The sequence below is a fragment of the Lissotriton helveticus genome, unplaced genomic scaffold (assembly GCF_964261635.1).
Source record: "Lissotriton helveticus unplaced genomic scaffold, aLisHel1.1 SCAFFOLD_742, whole genome shotgun sequence".
Classification (NCBI taxonomy): domain Eukaryota; kingdom Metazoa; phylum Chordata; class Amphibia; order Caudata; family Salamandridae; genus Lissotriton; species Lissotriton helveticus.
Window position 1 is genome coordinate 60715 of NW_027612007.1, and position 12014 is coordinate 72728.

The 12014-nt window shown below is 49.7% G+C and overlaps 1 long non-coding RNA gene across 1 annotated transcript in view; it reads right to left on the reverse strand.

The window, feature by feature from the left end:
• The window catches only part of LOC144807492 (uncharacterized), a 110042-nt gene that overhangs the window by 59048 nt on the left and 38980 nt on the right, over nucleotides 1–12014 (reverse strand). Inside the window, exon 2 of the long non-coding RNA XR_013606341.1 lies at nucleotides 5318–5395. This is a non-coding gene — a long non-coding RNA (uncharacterized LOC144807492). The remainder of the gene's footprint in view (nucleotides 1–5317; nucleotides 5396–12014) is intronic.

The following is a 12014-nucleotide window of genomic DNA, read 5'->3' on the forward strand; positions in this document are numbered from 1 at the left end:
GAGTAGGTGAGCCCCAGGCAGCAGCCGGTGACAGCGGAGAAGCAGGAGTAGATGAGCCCCAGGCAGCCCGTGACAGTGGAGAAGCAGGAGTAGGTGAGCCCCAGGCAGCCCGTGACAGTGGAGAAGCAGGAGTAGGTGAGCCCCAGGCAGCCCGTGACAGTGGAGAAGCAGGAGTAGGTGAGCCCCAGGCAGCAGCCGGTGACACCGGAGAAGCAGGAGTAGGTGAGCCCCAGGCAGCAGCCAGGAACAGTGGAGAAGCAGGAGTAGGTGAGCCCCAGGCAGCAGCCTGTGTCACTGGAGAGGCAGGAGTAGGCGAGCCCCAGGCAGCAGCCAGGAACAGTGGAGAAGCAGGAGTATGATAAAAGTTCTGGGCTATGGTTGTGACTACAGAAGTGAGAGATCAGAGCACAAGGCACAGGGACAGCTGTAGATCCTAAGATGAGAGCGCTGAGGACGAGGACGTAGCGCTTGGATTATTGGTGGGCATCGTGACATCATCATTCATGAAGAGAGCTCTGATATCATGTAGAGTATTCTTAGCTTGTGGTAGAGGGCAGGAGTAGTTCATATCAGCTGCTGGCTCTGATGAATTTACTTCTACAAATGTAGAGTTACCAAAGAGCAGTATACAGCCTCAGCCGCTGTCAAGAGGTTTGAGAGATTTCACAGTGGACATTTGTTTCCTGTAATACATGATTTTACCATGTAACGTGTAGTGAAGCCTTTGATTTTATTACACAGATGAATGTGAGACATGACTTTCCGTAACATCTCATCTTAGCTGCCCATCATCAATCAACCATCACACTGTAAGTGATCAATGGTCTTTCACAGAGCTCCCTCTGGTGCCTGGCGCAGTCAACGGGCAGTGAAAGAGTTGTCCCTTCTCCAGTACCACTCGGTGCGATAAGTGGTGCTTCATGGAATTCAACATACTTTGAGGGAAAGGCTTTCTCTCCTTCTATTCCATCATCACTTAGCTTATCATCTGTGGTGCTTTTCCTGGAATACCACTGCTTCGAGACGCTGTCCTGTCTTGCTTCCATCACCACTCAGCCAATAGTCTATCATCTTCAAGGGCGTTCAAGGTGTGTGTTCAACAAAGTCGATGGCTGTCGAAAGACCAGTGCTTAGAGAAGCTGCCCCTTCTCCAGGTCCATCTTCACTCAGCTTGAGATCTGAGCTCCTTCATGGAGGTTAAGAAGGCGCAAGTGATTCGAGATGCCGCCGCTCCGTTGACTCCATCATCACTTTGCATTTGATCTGTGAGGTTTGCCTGGGAGTCAGGAGCTTTGAGAAGCATCCCTTCCCCAGGCCCATCTTCACTCAGCTTGAGATCTGAGCTCCTTCGTGGAGGTTAGGAAGGCGCAAGTGATTCGAGATGCCGCCGCTCCGTTGACTCCATCATCACTTTGCATTTGATCTGTGATGTTTGCCTGGGAGTCAAGTGCTTTGAGAAGCATCCCTTCCCCAGGCCCATCTTCTCTCAGCTTGAGATCTGAGCTCCTTCATGGAGGTTAAGAAGGCGCAAGTGATTCGAGATGCCGCCGCTCCGTTGACTCCATCATCACTTTGCATTTGATCTGTGAGGTTTGCCTGGGAGTCAGGAGCTTTGAGAAGCATCCCTTCCCCAGGCCCATCTTCTCTCAGCTTGAGATCTGAGCTCCTTCATGGAGGTTAAGAAGGCTCGAGTGATTCGAGATGCCGCCGCTCCGTTGACTCCATCATCACTTTGCATTTGATCTGTGATGTTTGCCTGGGAGTCAAGTGCTTTGAGAAGCATCCCTTCCCCAGGCCCATCTTCTCTCAGCTTGAGATCTGAGCTCCTTCATGGAGGTTAAGAAGGCGCAAGTGATTCGAGATGCCGCCGCTCCGTTGACTCCATCATCACTTTGCATTTGATCTGTGAGGTTTGCCTGTGAGAAGCATCCCTTCCCCAGGCCCATCTTCTCTCAGCTTGAGATCTGAGCTCCTTCGTGGAGGTTAGGAAGGCGCAAGTGATTCGAGATGCCGCCGCTCCGTTGACTCCATCATCACTTTGCATTTGATCTGTGAGGTTTGCCTGTGAGAAGCATCCCTTCCCCAGGCCCATCTTCTCTCAGCTTGAGATCTGAGCTCCTTCGTGGAGGTTAGGAAGGCGCAAGTGATTCGAGATGCCGCCGCTCCGTTGACTCCATCATCACTTTGCATTTGATCTGTGATGTTTGCCTGGGAGTCAAGTGCTTTGAGAAGCATCCCTTCCCCAGGCCCATCTTCTCTCAGCTTGAGATCTGAGCTCCTTCATGGAGGTTAAGAAGGCGCAAGTGATTCGAGATGCCGCCGCTCCGTTGACTCCATCATCACTTTGCATTTGATCTGTGAGGTTTGCCTGGGAGTCAGGAGCTTTGAGAAGCATCCCTTCCCCAGGCCCATCTTCTCTCAGCTTGAGATCTGAGCTCCTTCATGGAGGTTAAGAAGGCTCGAGTGATTCGAGATGCCGCCGCTCCGTTGACTCCATCATCACTTTGCATTTGATCTGTGATGTTTGCCTGGGAGTCAAGTGCTTTGAGAAGCATCCCTTCCCCAGGCCCATCTTCTCTCAGCTTGAGATCTGAGCTCCTTCATGGAGGTTAAGAAGGCGCAAGTGATTCGAGATGCCGCCGCTCCGTTGACTCCATCATCACTTTGCATTTGATCTGTGAGGTTTGCCTGTGAGAAGCATCCCTTCCCCAGGCCCATCTTCTCTCAGCTTGAGATCTGAGCTCCTTCGTGGAGGTTAGGAAGGCGCAAGTGATTCGAGATGCCGCCGCTCCGTTGACTCCATCATCACTTTGCATTTGATCTGTGAGGTTTGCCTGGGAGTCAGGAGCTTTGAGAAGCATCTCTTCTCCAGGTCCATCTTCACTCAGCTTGAGATCTGAGCTCCTTCATGGAGGTTAGGAAGGCTCGAGTGATTCGAGATGCCGCCGCTCCGTTGACTCCATCATCACTTTGCATTTGATCTGTGAGGTTTGCCTGTGAGAAGCATCCCTTCCCCAGGCCCATCTTCACTCAGCTTGAGATCTAAGCTCCTTCATGGAGGTTAGGAAGCTTTGTCCGATTTCTGTCGCTCTGTTGACTCCATCATCACTTTCCATTTAAACTGTGGGGTTTTCCTGAGAGACAAGAGCTCAGAGAAGCTGCCCCCACTGTGCTAGTGACCCACCGTCTTTCATAGCGATCAAGGGTCAATGGGCGATGAGAGGAGTGGTTCCCTTTTCTGGTCCCATCACCGCTCTGACGGCGATCGGTCTTTTCAAGATGTGGCGCTTGACACAGTCCGGATTAAGGAACAAGTAAGATAAATGACTGCTGAGACAATTCATGATCCATGAGAGTCACTGACTGGATGTTGGTCAATCTCAGGGCTTAGTGGGTTTACTTGTTGCTACAAAGAAGGTAATATAATACTAGACTCTATGTCCAATATGCATATGACTTTACACTACACATTTGTTACAAAATGATATATGTTGTTACATTGAAAGTGCCCAGTTACCGCTTACTCTGGCGATAATGAGTCATGTGCGGCTTCTGGCTGTGTGTCTGCGCATTCAATGCATCCATTAAAGGCACATGACTTACGGTAAGGCCACACAAGGCCCGTTCATGTCACTGCAGCCACCTCCAACGAGTCTGTATCCTGCAACTATACCCAAAGATGGAGCTAGTAAGGCTGCGACCATCTCTACTACAGAGTGCCTTCGCAGCAGGAGACCGAACTCGCAAAACCCACTGTTCCTGCAACCATAACTAAAATATGGAACACACCAAGCGTAGGGCCAGACCACCACACAGAGCATGGCCTCTCTACAGACAGATACACGGGTCTACCTCGCAGAACACACCACCCACACTACCAACAATACCTACTATAGGGACCAGGCCTGCCTTCCCTACAGGAGAGCGAACTCAAAGAACCCACCGGACCTGCAAACACAACTAAAATATGGAACACACCAAGCGTAGGGCCAGACCCCCTCACAGAGCGTGGCCTCTCTACAAACAGACGCACGGATACCACACCCTCATATACCCCACAGAACACACCCCACACACTGCCAGCAGCACCTCACGAAGGTTCTGTGATCGGACAACCCACGCACCTCAGCAGCAGGCCACTCTCCACAATTCTCTTGATTTTTTACTCTGCAATATTTAAAGGTCTCCAGCTCATCTCTTCCATTGTTCTCGACTCCTCCCCCATCTGGTTAACCCTATCTTTATTCCATCTCAAACTCCCAAGCAGCATTGCTGGCCAGGCACTCTATAACAACATTTAACTAGGGGAAACCCCAATCCTACCACCATAACACATCCGTTTTTGGATAAATAAGCCAAGCACACTGATCTTAGGATCAGAGCACACTAATGACTGACAGACAGAATTCACAGAGTGCCCACGACCCCATCTGGGGTGTACACCTCACTCACAGACCACACCGACTCTAGGATTGTGTCCAACTCACACAAGACACTAATTTCAGGACACTAACACACAGAGCATAATAATCCCATGACCATCCGGAGCTACAATAACACATCAAACCTACACCCATAAGACGTGGCATTCCACAATCACGTGTACACAGATCAAACCAATCATATATGATGACAAAACTCATAGAACGCACAGCAATATTGATATATTTCGGGCTGTACCATCATACAAGAGAAAGAGAGATAGAGAGAGAAAGAGAGAGAAAAAGAGGAGAGATAGAGTGAGTGAGTGGAGAGAGAGAGAGAGAGAGAGAGAGAGAGAAGAGGAAGAGTGAGTGGAGAGAGGGTGGTGAGAGAGAGGAGCGAGGGAGAGACTAGAAAGAGAGGAGAGAGAGTGAGAGAGACAGAGAGAAAGATGGAGAGAGAGAGAGAGCGAGAGAGAGAGCGAGCGAGAGACATGGAGATAAAGTGAGGGGGAGAGAGGAAGAGAGAGAGAGAGAGAGATGGAGATAAAGAGAGTGGAAGAGAGAGAGAGAGAAAGGGAGAGAGAGAGACATGGAGATATGGAGAGGGAGAGAGAGAAAGAGAGATAAAGAGAGAGACATGGAGATAAAGTGTGAGAGAGAGAGAGAGATAAGGGGGTGAGAGAGAAAGAGTGAGAGAGAGTGAGAGAGAGAGAGAGAGAGAGAGAGAGAGAGAGAGAGAGAGAGAGAGGGGAGAGAGAGGGAATGCGAGAGAGAGAAAGAAAGAAAGAAAGAAAGAGAGAGAAAGAGAGAGAGAGAGAAAAAGAGAGAGACATTGAGATAAAGTGTGAGAGAGGGAGAAGAAGGGTGAGAGAGAGAGGGGGGGGGACATGTACCTCCTGGTCCAGGTCTGTGGCCAGCGTCGGGGACATACCTCCGCCTCATGGATCAGGGAAGGGACACGGATTTTAAGGCTGTGAAGACATGAATATTTTAAATGTCATAAAGTGATTGCTATTGTTTCACAATACCCAAAACAAATCCGGATTACCCAGCATACAAGGACAGACGGATCATTACCAGGGGCTATTATATTTCATAGAGTCCACATTCTTCTAACTACAAACTCAGCAAGTCAACTTTTTTTAGTTCATTCCCAATAACATTAACATTAATCATAGAAAAAAGTTTGTTTTATTGTGGATATGCTGGAAATTACTGGCGTGACCGTCTCTGCCCCACAACCATATACTTACACGTGGCATGATCATACAAAATCACTACTATGGAAACTGACAAGTAACAATATGACACTGGCATCTCCACGTGCAGCTGAGTGTATATCTCACACCTTTCCACAAAACCCACACACATGTGTTGTTCAAAGCCTTAAGCAACACTCCAAGTCTCTTTCCAACCTCGGGCATGGAACCCAACTTTCTCCTATACAGCCCATCAGCACCCAAGATGCCTTTACTCATACACCGAAAGGCATCGAGGAAACCAAACAATGCTTCAGGGTTTAGCACTATATAAAAAGGACATATGAGGAGCCGCTTACTAGGCATTCAAAAAAGACATACGTTTAGCAGCTTACTAGGAACTCAAAAAAGACATACGAGTAGCCGCTTACTAGACACTCAAAAAAGACGAACGAGTAACTGCTTACTAGGCACTCGAAAAGACACAAGTGTAGTCGCATACTAGTCACTCAAAAAGACATACGAGTAGCCGCTTACTAGGCACTCAAAAGACGTATGAGTAGCCGCTTACTAGGCACTCAAAAGACGTATGAGTAGCTGCTTACTAGGCACTCAAAAAAACATATGAGTAGCCGCTTACTAGGCACTCAAAAAGACATAGGAGTAGCTGCTTACTAGGCACCTAAAAATAGGTACGAGTAGCCGCTTACTAGGTATTCAAAAAGACTTTTGAGTAACCGCTTACTAGGCACTCAAAAAGACGTACGAGTAGCTGCTTACTAGGCACTCAAAAAGACATACGAGTAGCTGCTTACTAGGCACTCACAAAGACATACGAGTAGCCACTTACTAGGCACTCAAAAAGACATACGAGTAGCTGCTACTAGGCACCAAAAAAAGGACATACGAGTAGCCGCTTACTAGGCACTCAAAAAGAGATGGGAGTAGCTGCTTACTAGGCACTCAAAAAGACATACGAGAAGCCGCTTACTAGACACTCAAAAAGACGTACGAGTAGCCGCTTACTAGACACTCAAAAAGACATACGAGTAGCTGCTTACTAGGCACTCAAAAAGACATACGAGTAGCCGCTTACTAGGCACTCAAAAAGACATACGAGTAGCCACTTACTAGGCACTCAAAAAGACATACGAGTAGCCACTCACTAGGCACTCAAAAAGACATACGAGTAGCCACTTACTAGGCACTCAAAAAGACATACGAGTAGCCACTCACTAGGCACTCAAAAAGGGCATACGAGTAGCCGCTTACGTGGCACTCAAAAAGACATACGAGTAGCCGCTTACGAGGCACTCAAAGAGACATACAAGTAGGCACTTACTAGGCACTCAAAAATAAATACGAGTAACCGCTTACTAGCCACTCAAAAAAGTGCTTTGGGCCCTGTGTGGGGTATTGAAACCACTATATAAGTATAATATAATGCAATACCTTGAAGTAATTCTTTGTCACTCCTACTAGCAGTGCAGCCTGTAGTTACCGCTGGCATTGGCACAACTATCACTACTGCAATTCCCGCTGCTAGTAACAGCGCAATCTACTTTTAGAAGCTTGTTATGTACTCGGGTGGTGGGCGCCAGAGTGCGCTGCAGTGTTTGGCAACTGACTTCCCCCTTAGGTAGTGAGGTGGTGCCTCAGGACCTCTGCACTGGGGCGACTGCTACATAAAATCCTGCTTGAGTTCTATGTGCTTCCTATGATTCATTTTCCTTGTGGGTGCCTCCTGAGATCCTCCCTGTGTTGTGTGCCTCATGAGATCTTTCTAATGTTGTGTAGGTTTCCTTTGACCCTTCTTGAGTACTGTGTGCCTCCTGCAATTCATGTTGTGTGCCCCCTGAGATCGGTCTTGTGTTGTGCATGCCTCCTGAGGTTCATCTTCATCCTGTGTGCCTCCTGAGATCCTTTTTGTGTTGTGCATACCTCCTGAGGTTCATCTTCGCTCTGTGTGCCTCTTGAGATTCTTTATGTGTTGTGCATTCCTACTGAGATCCATATTCATTGTGGGTGCCTCTGGAGATCCTTCGTTGTTATGCAGGACTCCTGAGATTCATCTCCATTCTATGTGCTTCCTGAGATCCTCCTTGTGGTGTGCATGCCTCCCGAGATTCTTCATCATGCTGTGTGCCTCCTGAGATCCTTCGTTGTTGTGCATGCCTCCTGAGATTAATCTTCATTCTGAGTGCCTCCTGAGATCCTCCTTGTGCTGTGCGTGTCTCCCGAGATTCTTCATCATTTTGTGTGTCTCCTGACATCCTTCTTGTGTTGTGCATGCGTGTTGGACTTGGCCCTTCTGGCAGGTTCACCCCTAAACTTTTTGCTTTTTAATTGTGACCTTGTGTTAGTGATTTTTGGTTTCTGCGTACTTTACCACTGTGTCCCAGGGTAATGTGCGTGTGTGTGGTAAGGTTGGCCTGCCCTCCCATAGGAATGCATGGGGAATGTATTTGTCCCTGGTAGTTCCTTATGTGTGGGGAGTGCAGGGGCGAGTTTGGTATGTGCGAACTCGTGAGAGTGAATGCTGCCCGATGATGTGTGCGGCGTTATTGTGTCTAGTGTGGAAGTACCACTTCTAGAAGTTGGCATGTCTGTGTAATTTATGTGAATTGGCTGTCTGGCTTATGATTGGCTGGAGCTGGCTGGTGGGCCTGGCTCCAGGAGTCAGGATGGGTCTGCCCCGGTGGTGAATGGAGAGACCTGCATGAGTGATGTGAGGGAGGGTGCACCTGGGACCTGAATAGGGCTGGGCTTTCCCCACACAATGCTGGCTCCGCCCCCTGTGGTGCAACTGATGACCCTAGCCTGACCAGTGAATAGTAAGAGGGGCTGAGCACATCAGAGTGTTCCAAAACCAGCTGCGACTGGTTTTTCCCCCACCCTGCACCCTCAGACAAAGGAAAGGTGTATATAAAAAGGGGCTGTGACCCCATGAAAATGTTCTCTTCCTGATCTTACCTTAAGGGGGGCCTGCTACTGCTGGTCGCCAGGAGGACCGCCACTGGGAACTGCCTCCCTGCCTGGAGGGGCCTGTGACCTGGCCCCTGGGCCCAGCCTTTGCCCCCCCCCCCCTGCCTTTCTAAAGGACTTGCCCTGGACTTTTGTGCAGCTAGCGCCTGGGAGCGCTTGGTTATGGTGATGGGGAGCGCTGTGCTTCCCTGAGTAGTGCTTCCTTCTTTTGGACTGCAGCCTGGAGCTGCGATCCTCCTTCAAGGGATTCCCCGGCGTGGGGATCCCCCTTGGCTGTCTTTCCAAGCAGGTGCCCACCCTGCATTTTCCCCCGCAATATTGCTGAGCCTAGAGGGTGCCAACCCCGCTTCCTATAATCTTTAACGAGGGAGCCTACCCCTCAAAATCACCGTCAGCGGCCCGGGAGCTTTGGGTCACGAGACCGCCGCACTGGGATTGGTCCCAGCCGCGGGCGTTGCCTTGCAACGAAGAGGAAGCAAAGCAGGAAGCAGGCGGGAGCCTACCCCGCGCTCCTGCGCCACGGAACAGAGGCTGACATCTCTCCCCCGGGGTCCCCAAGAGTGAGGGGGAGCCCCAGAGTACTGTGGAGGAGAGCCCCGAAGCAGAAGACCGGCGAGAAGAGCTCCGGCCGACCGAAGAGAGAAGACGCCGCAGAGAGGAATCTACCCTCGCAGAAGCGCCGGTAAGTGGAAGCCGGCTGGAGGGGGGTAGAGGGAGGTCTCGCACCCCGCCGGTGCCTCTCCCCTGAGCGGCCCCACTTGGCAGCGGGCCGCTCCTCCATTAAGCCCCGCATGTAAGGCAGTTCCCTTCTGCCTGTTGAGCAGCCCTGGAAGGCAGTGGGCCGCTCCAACGTTATTTGGGGCATTTCTTCAGAGTCCACGAGGGACTCCAACGACGGGGCACATTTCCTTCAGAGCCCACAAGGGCTCCAGGGGCCATAGTCTTTCTGAGTCCCCAGAGGGGGGACTCCCACGAACCCGGAGGCCTTTGTAATTCGAGCCCTGAGAGGCTCCTATATTCCGGGGGCATTTTCGAGGGTAGAGTGGCCCCGGTTGGCAGCAGGCCCCTCCCCCAGTGGGCCAGGATTTGTTCAGAGCCCACGAGGCTCCCGGGGGCACAGTTGTTTTGGGTCACAGAGCCTCCAAGGCTTACACGTGGTTTTGGCCCTATTGTTTCCTCAAAGCCCCAGAAGAGAGCCAGGAGGCACGCTGGTGCCAGGCTCAGTTCTTCAGCTGCCCAGCACTTAGTGGGCAGCTGCTACGTTTAGGCCCCCCTTGTGAATCTTCTCTGGCTGCCTGCGCAGCCTGCCCTGACAATTTGGGCACAGGGCGTTTCAGCCCTTGAGAGGCCAAGTTGGCCTGGGGATAGTCCATGTGTTGTGCCCTGGGGTTGGGTACATGTTTATGCACTACGTGATCTTTGCGCAATGGGGATTACCTGCCTAATGTCATTTCTGCATCATGTGTAATGTCTTTGTGCCTATACCTCTGAATGTATTGTTATGCTTAGGAGGGAGTTTTTCTAGTATAGGTTATACTAGTGAGTTCCTGATTCCCTGCGTGATATTTGCCTAAGGTGTTCAGGATTGCGTAGGTGGTACTTACCTTTTGCCAGTGGTTACTGGTTGTGTGCTACATTTGCTATTTGGTGCTACAGTTATTATATGTTCTATGTGCTAAGTTTTATTTGTACCAAGTGCTAATTCTAAAAGTGCTTATTCATGACAGTGGTCCATGTGGCCCTGTCCTGTACATATATCCCCTGCCCGTGCCTATGGCACATTGTAAAGTGTGTGTTTATTATCTAATATGTTTGGTATAATACAAAGGCTATTTTTATATGTAACCTTGTTTGGAGTTCCTTTTGTGGGGGGCCTGGGATGTTGTTGCTGGGGTGCGTGCGCAAATACTTAACCTACATTGCCTCTGGGATTAGCCTTACTGCTCGTGTCACGTTACCAAGGGGGTGAGCAGGGGTTATCTTGGCTTGTAACTCCCTTGCCCTGACTAGAGTGGTGGTTTCTGCCTGGCTTTGGCACAAGCCTCAGCCAACTGGAAATCCGATTTCTAACAATGCCTAACATTCATCTTTGGTCTGTGTGCCTTCTGAGATCCATATTCGTTCTGTGTACCTCCTGTTATCCTTCTGGTGCTGTGCATGCTTCATGAAATTCATCCTTCTTGTGGTGTACATGCATAAGATTCATCTTTGTTCTGTGTGCCGCCTGAGATTCATCCTCATGCTATGTGCCTCCTGAGATCCTTTTGGTGTTTGAACTGCATGCCTCCTGAGATTCATCTTCACTCTGTGTACCTCCTGTTATCCTTCTGGTGTTGTGCATGCCGCCTGATATTCATCTTCATTCTGTGTGCCTCCTGAGATCCTCATTGAGCTGTGCAGGTCTCCCGAGATTCTTCATCACTCTGTGTGTCTCCTCACATCCTTCTTGTGTTGTGCCTGCCTAACATTCATCTTTGGTCTGTGTGCCTCCTGAGATCCATCTTCATCCTGTGTGCCTCCTGAGATCCTTCTTGTGGTGTACATGCAAAAGATCCATCTTTGTTCTATGTGTCTCAAGAGATCCTTCTGGTGTTGTGCATGCTTCCTGAAATTCATCTTCGTTCTGTGTTCCTCCTAAGATTTTTCTTGTGTTGTGTGTGCCTCCTGAGATCCATCTTCATCCTCTGTGCCTTTTGAGAACCTTCTTGTGTTGTGCATGCCTAAGATTAATCTTTGTTCTGTGTGCCTCCTGAGTTTCGTCTTCATTCTGGTGCCTCCTGAAATCCTACTTGTGTTGTGCATGCCTCCTGAGAATCATCTTCCTTCGTGTGCCCACCTGAGATCCTTCTGGTGCTGTGCATGCTTCCTGAAATTCATCTTCGTTTGGTGTTCCTCCTGAGATTCATCTTGTGTGGTGCATGACTCCTGGGATTCATCTTCATCTTGTGTGGTTTTTGAGATCCTTCTTGTATTGAGTATGCCTAAGATTCATCTTCGTTCTGCATGCCTCCGGAGATCCTTCTTGTGCTCTTCATGACTCTTGAGATCCTCTGTGTGCCTCCTGGGATCCTCCTTGTGTTGTGCATGCATCCTGAGATTCATCTTTGTTCAGTGTGCCTCCGGACATCCTTCCTGTGTGGTCCAGGCCTCCTGAGATTAATTTTCGGCACCTGAAGGGTGTGTTCATGACCAAAAAATGCAGAGAGTCCCTCTGGTGCCACCTCATCCCACAGCCACCGCTCAAGGTAGGTTATCATACTGGTTCCCTCGATATTCTCAGGTAGGTCTACCACTCGAATATTGTTACAATCCGACCGGCTTTCAGCGTTTTCCGCTCTCAGCTCCAGGGTACTAATCTTGGTTTCCATGCTAGTCATTCTTTCTGAGGTGAGTCTGGGCAATATTT